Raw genomic sequence first — 6,791 nt, 5'->3', positions numbered from 1 at the left:
CCAAGCCAAGCCTAGACAGGGGAAGTCGAGAGGCAGATGTCGGGTTCAAACCATGGACCTTCCGCTCCAAACACTGAGGCATCTCGTGGGTTGCGTTGCGTTGACCGAATCGCTACGCTCCGTCAGGTGCTAGAACAACGCCATACGTATAAGCAACCCACAATTCTAGTCTTCCTGGATTTCCGAGGCGCGTTCGACTCGGTTAACCGGTTTTTTCTTCTTGACACGCTTGCTCACCAAGTAATGCTTGGAGCACAGGTGATTTTATTCCATAGGCGTGGCTTCGGAAAAAATTCAGCCTTGGTGGTATCTCCCACGTTGAACAAATGGAGGATCTCTGAACACTGGTAACAAGATGTACAGATCAGCCAAGCAATGTAAACAACAGTTGAACTATCCGTGAACCAAACACTTGAACCTCGACACAAGCCCAGGTCCGGCACCATATGATGTAAACTGTGTAGAGATCACCGCGGTAGCCAAAGAAATGAAGAGCAGAAAAGCCCCGGAGCCCTGCTTAGATCAGTTAAATCCCGCACCATCATCATCATCACTACGATCACTGATTGCAACAGAACATCGGTGTTTCACTACAGCACAAGCATGCCAATTTGTCTGGATAGAACCTTATAACCGAATGAAGAAGGTGATGGGGAAGGAAGGAGGATCTCGGGCTAGCCTACCACAAACATCCGAGGCGCTTACGTTTCCAACAACCAGTTAGACAATCTGGATAGAAACTGACAGCGTGAACGCCACTGACATATTGCTCCACTCCATATTGTTCAATGTCTCCAGCCAAGCGCAGGGAAGGGCACATGGACCCCATCCTGGAAGACAAACAGCACCAAAGGCACCCAAACGTCTCGCAACGCCCATCACTCCCTTCCGCCTCGTCAAATTCCGTCCACTTCTAGGTTGACGCCAATCTGAATTGGGCACGGGAAGTAACACTCCTTCTGACAGGTGATAACTCGGCACGTGTAACACATGGTCTGGTCGCCTTAGTTTCCATTAACGGATGTATTTTTCGGATGAGATATTTTGATTCATACGGTCATTTTTACAAACTAAGCTGTTAACGGGAGACTCTACTAAATATCTCGTTTATAGTAATCTTCAAATGAACTTCCCCACAGATGCATAATTAATGGCCGAGTGCTCTAGTTGATCGAATCAAAACTGGATCCAGAATGATAAGTTTCACGTCACACTAGTAAACAAATACCGATTAGACAACACAAAGAAGCCTATGGTTAGGTTTTTCAGGAAAGCTATTAAAAACCACGTTTGGATTGAATTCTCATAACGTTAGTGAGAACAGAAAAACAGAAGACTTCTGCTGCACTGCCCAGACCTATGCATTTCACGTGTTGCGAAGAGAAAATTTGGTTCAGTCTTCTGCAGGATCGAAACCTCCATGTTCTAGCCTTATATGCGTACCTCATGTTCAGAAAATATTCAGCAGCCGAAAGAACGTGAAGCTTTTGGCAGCGAAATCTACCGGGCCGATTCCGCGATTATTATCCAAGCTGTCCAGCAGTCTTTTCTGGAGCCAGATTGAACAAAACGGCTTGTGGAGTAATTCCAGCGGTAACAAGATGTAACGGTTTCCTATAAGGACGTCTATTCTCTCATCATTTCTGTCCAATTTCTTCATTGACGACGTAATGAGGCGAACACTTGAAGGTCCCCAAAACACCGGTGTTCAGATCTGTCCAAGCCAGAACCTTGTTGACCTGGATTGCGCAAACGACATTGCCCTCATTTTTGCAAAGGAACAGGAAGAGCAAGTATTACTAAACCCCATTTAAGCACCGGACGGGTTGATAGGAGATACTTCTACTTGCATTGATCCAGCCTTCTGTAAGCCATCCAAATTCAGGGGCCTATCAAAGATGGCTTGCAAGAGTACGCTAATGAGAAAAGTTGTCCACGAAACTGGGCGAACAAACTCAACTTACCCACCTCCAGCTTGACACGCACATGCCTGACGTGCTCAAGTACAAGTTGGGGTGAATTTCCACATTTTATCAGTTTCCTGGGACCATTTCCGTCTCTTTAATCTCTTTATTCATATCGAACATTTATCACTATCCGTCCATCAAGACGTTGAAAGAAGGATGTCATTCGACATTCGATATGCCTTCTCTTGGTCAGCAAAACTAGTACGCTACATAATCTAGTGCTCACTCCTAAGTGTCTATCAATCTTGACCATCGAGGCAGATACGATTCATGCACTCAGTCGTTTGAAAAGAATATTTAGAAGAGCAAACAAATGCTGAATTTCAGGCATGCTCAGACGAGCTAGAGTGCGTGCACCCAAGAAGAGACACGCACAAATAAATTCATCTTGGGTGGCCTGTGAGCAAAATTTTACATCCGCAGCGTCTAGCTGTTCGGTTGTTGTGTTTCTCCATTATGGTACTTTGAAGCCAGGTAAAATCTCAGCGGTGAGTTATAAATGGGAGAAGTTCTGTCGTTGCCTTGTGATAAATCTAAACATACTACGGAGAGGTTAAACGTTTCATGGTAAAATTCACAGCTCTCCAGCCATCCATCCGTAAGCCTCTGGGATCATCCATTCCATTGCATGCTTGACGTCTAACGCGAGGGTGAGCCATGCGTTCCGACTAAGCATTATTCTGCCTGGAAAAGTTGGTTAAATCACTTTAAACTGCCACGAACGGACTGCAGAGCATCCGCCACTGGAACTTTGAAAACATCTCAGGAATGATGACCGAAACTCCAACCGAGGATGGGCCTCTGAGGAGAACCGGACTCTATTATGGGGATTGGCCATGTTGTCATTTGGACGAAGCTCGAAGCATAATAAAATGCACCGCGAAAACGACGGAGATATCAAGTTCTACCAACTGAGAAAATTCTCAATGGCACTACCGATCACCTACACGCTGACGCACTACGATGCACCGCTAACTCACTACACGTAGATGATTTCGTCAACTCTGGTGACGAAATATTTGCGACAAAATTGCCAAGCTCAATGAACAGAACAGTGACGACATTTCCTCCAATGGCACTCATGCGTGGTGTGAAATTACAGTTGAAAAACGAGTTAAGAACGCTGTCGTTATGAAAACTTATAAGTACAAATGATTTTCAGTATACAGTGTGGATGAAATGGATTTTTCGCAAGGCGGGAAGGTGTATTCGCTTCTTTTTCCCTACTGCCGTCTGAGAATGAATGGATGAATGAGTGTTTAGTATAGTGGTCGTGCACAATTACGAAAGGGGCGCGTCAAGGAAAAGTTCACAAGCTGCATGATATGGTGGGTATGGGTCCAAATACGGGGTCAGGTGATATCAACTGACTTTGAAAGATCGTTATCACCTTCTCCTCACACGACACCAGAACTTTTCTAACTCACCCTCACTGATACCTCAGGTGATGAAAGCAAACCAGGTAACAATTACGAACAAGTCTGAGGTGAATTGGTGAACCTAGAGTTTCTAGTTTCTTTCTCAACTAAATATAACATTCAGTATGATGGGATTATATTATTTGGCGGGATAAATCCACATATGAATCCTGAACGCGTATTACTAACAGACGAATTTAATATGTGCTTCTCCCTTCTGATAGCATGTCTAGAAAGCAGTCGGACCCTGTACTATGCAGGAAGAAATCCACCGTGGCACACGCACCACTGGCTCTGCAGTGCGAAGATGTGGCATATTTTCAAATTTTATGCCTAACAGTTACAAACCCAAATTATTAATCCTCTTGAGAAATCCCAAATCCGTCATTTGGTACATCGAGAGCTCAGTGGAACCCTAACTTGATTATTCATACTGATATTCTATTTTAGAATGAACTAACGAATTTCTACGCAATTACCCTTTCATTATTATGGCTCATGTCAACTACAAGATCTGCTAATTCTTTCTCTGCTGAGAAAACTGCTTGTTTATTTTTATTTTTGAAATATATCTGAAGTCATGGGAGACTTTTTTTGAAAAAAATTAAACCTTATCCCATGGTATCCTTGATCCCAATGCAGCAACACGACTATGGCCCTTTTCGAGGCCATAATACCATGCTGACAGCCTAAAAGCAAAATAGTTAGACAGTTTTGTATAGAGGAAGTCAATAGAAGAAACTCCCAACTTCTAAGGAGACCAGCGATTGAAGATCTTGAGTGTTGTTCCCAAAGTTGATGAAAATACGTAGTCCTCTGACCGTGATAATGCATGAAAAAACACTGAAGTTGAGTTTAGTTCTCTAAAGCTGTTTGGCTTGCAAACGGCTTCATAATTTCCTTTTCAGTTGCCAGAGTCATCTTATAAAATACGGTTGTGTTCCACTAGCTTTTCTGGAAAAATGGCTCAGCACATAGCTACCTGACAGTAGACTGTACGTAGATTCCAACATGCAATTTTTATGAGAACGCCCTGCCATCGTGTCTATTTCTATCTCAGAGCAACACGAATAAGATAACAAAAATAAGGGAATCAGCCGTATCTGGCCAGAGCCGCTAACCACGAAAAACCTCAAGAGCCCAGTCCAATAGTTTAGTCTGAAAGTTGAGGTTTCATTGTCTGTTGGGTCCCCTTAGTTGCAATAATGCTGCAACAAACGAACGAGTGAAACATCTACGCTTACTGCCGATGAATCAACTTAATGACGTCCTACTTATTTACTAGAACTGTCTGGTTACTGTCTGGTTAGTCAGTTTTTGGTGGCTCGACAAGTGGGCTGTGTATCGTAGCTAAGCCACCAGCCAGTATATAACTAATATACCTTCCGACTGAGATTAACTGCATAATGGTGTTCCCACAATAAACATAATTTTTACCAACCATTAAATTTTACCGAACACTTGCAAAGTATCTTACCATATAGACTGTTCTTCGTTGCCCTCGATAATCCCCGCTGTTCGGTGTTCCCCTTGTCGAGACCCATTGAAGTCGATAGCCCGATCTCTCTGTCTTCTGTTCTTGAACCAGTTGGACACCTGAGTAGTGGTCAGTCCAGTGGTCTCAGCTAATTCACGTTTATCCCTAGGTGAGGGGTACGGGTTATGATTGTACCATTCACGCAGCAACGTTCTGGATTTTTCTTTGAAACAGTAACTTGTTTCCTCTCCATCCCAAATGGTTCTTGGAAGGGGAAATTTGCGCCGAATTCGATATTTAGCCACTGCACCCAATACCCGTCCCTTCGCTTTTTCTTCTTCCGCGTAGTGAGCACGTAACCACAGCGACTGAAGTCGTGAGTGGTGCTCTACGGAGAACGAATGACTTTCTAAGAGGTTGTACAGTTCGCTGTAGTTCCCTTTGTGGAAGGCTACTGTAGCTCTTGCAGCCAGGACACTTTCAAGTAACTGTACTCTCTCCTGCTGTGGTAAGGTTTGGAGGAAATATTCCAGCCGAGTAATGTCACCTCGCTGTTGCAAAACCTCACATATACATGTGATTTGTGGTTCAGTAAAGCACAAACTACAAGGCGGATTCTGTTTATCATGAGAACCGGTAACAGTTTCACTTGAACAGTTAGAAGTTGATGCGCAGGTGAGAACATTGAACACAGGGGTCGTAGCTGACTCATTTGACTTGAGGCTTTCTTGGAATCGGGAAATCGATGAATACAAACAGGTTGGTGAACTTAGTAGGTCGCTTGGATGCCGAAAGTATTCATCTATTCTCACAGTCGACCGTTCGGAATACTGTGATGAGCAGTAGACCAAACTTCTAATGGGATGTTGTAGCGTCCTGTACTCCAACACACTATCAGAGCAGCTATCGGTGCTGTTATCCAGGTGACCGAGTAATGTCGATGTCGGCCTAGTCTGCAACGACGCGTACATCCTTCGACCGATCACGAGTATCGTCCTCGACCAGTAGTTTGTCAGAGTATAAGGTTACCACCGATGTAATATAATCTGCCTTGATGCTCCCAATTAAACTATAAGGAAGTCCATTTTCATCAAGCCTTGCTGAATGTGGGTGGAACGGATTAGACTTCTGTCCGTCTATCCAAATGTGACAGATAGCCTAGGCAGTCGATATACGAGTGTTTTGTGGAGTCAAAGACAGTGGGTAGGTACTTCCAGAGCTTCGGGTTGATTGGTTTACTTCTGAAGGCATTCCTACGCATAATTCACGATTGTGTTGTCGCTCCGACTGTTGGTGTGTGGTTAGCTCAAATTTCTTCACACCCGCCTGAAGTCGGTTTAGTTACCAAGTTGAAGCGTCAATTATTCAGCCAATCAGGTTAGTCTGTTCCAATTCGGCCTCCCCTATCACTCCAGCGAATCCGATTCGTTGCCGTTGCGCGCCAGCGTTCCACCCGCAATCGCTGAGTGACAGCCTTGTGCACACATACATTACCATCACCTTCTGCACACCTAAAGCAGCACACCCAACCCTTCCACAGCAATCAAATCTACGGTTGGTCACAGATATCGGCGAATGACCGAACTGCTGGGACTCGCCAGAGCTCACACGATGCAGGTCTGCTTTCATCCATTGGAAACGTCTTACTGTATTGATTGCTCCATATAGGTAATGAAAAGCCGGTTTTATTGGTTTCACTCTAGTTCGCTGTCATACCTAAGTAGACCGCGTGCCTAAGTTACAAACAGTCTGTCCTAAGTAGTCTTACACAACACGAAAACCGAGCCATAACCTTCAAATAGTTTGCCCACAAATGCAATTAGTCCGCTGCACATAACGCTTTGGACGGAGGGTTGCAAGACCCCTGAATCAGTTCACATTACCTGTAACAAGGAGTATCTTGTGTAAGGGGCATATCTCTCGGTCACT

General features: G+C 44.4%; 1 protein-coding gene across 1 annotated transcript in view; it reads right to left on the bottom strand.

The window, feature by feature from the left end:
- T265_10929 (hypothetical protein) overlaps positions 1–5,833 on the bottom strand; it is a gene marked incomplete at both ends in the record, with an annotated part of 19,817 nt that extends 13,984 nt beyond the window's left edge. The window contains one exon of the mRNA XM_009177445.1: positions 4,863–5,833. The remainder of the gene's footprint in view (positions 1–4,862) is intronic.
- Positions 5,834–6,791: the final 958 nt, after the last annotated feature.

This window comes from Opisthorchis viverrini (assembly GCF_000715545.1).
Source record: "Opisthorchis viverrini unplaced genomic scaffold opera_v5_429, whole genome shotgun sequence".
NCBI classification, from domain to species: domain Eukaryota; kingdom Metazoa; phylum Platyhelminthes; class Trematoda; order Opisthorchiida; family Opisthorchiidae; genus Opisthorchis; species Opisthorchis viverrini.
This window is presented reverse-complemented; position numbering and strand designations above follow the sequence as displayed.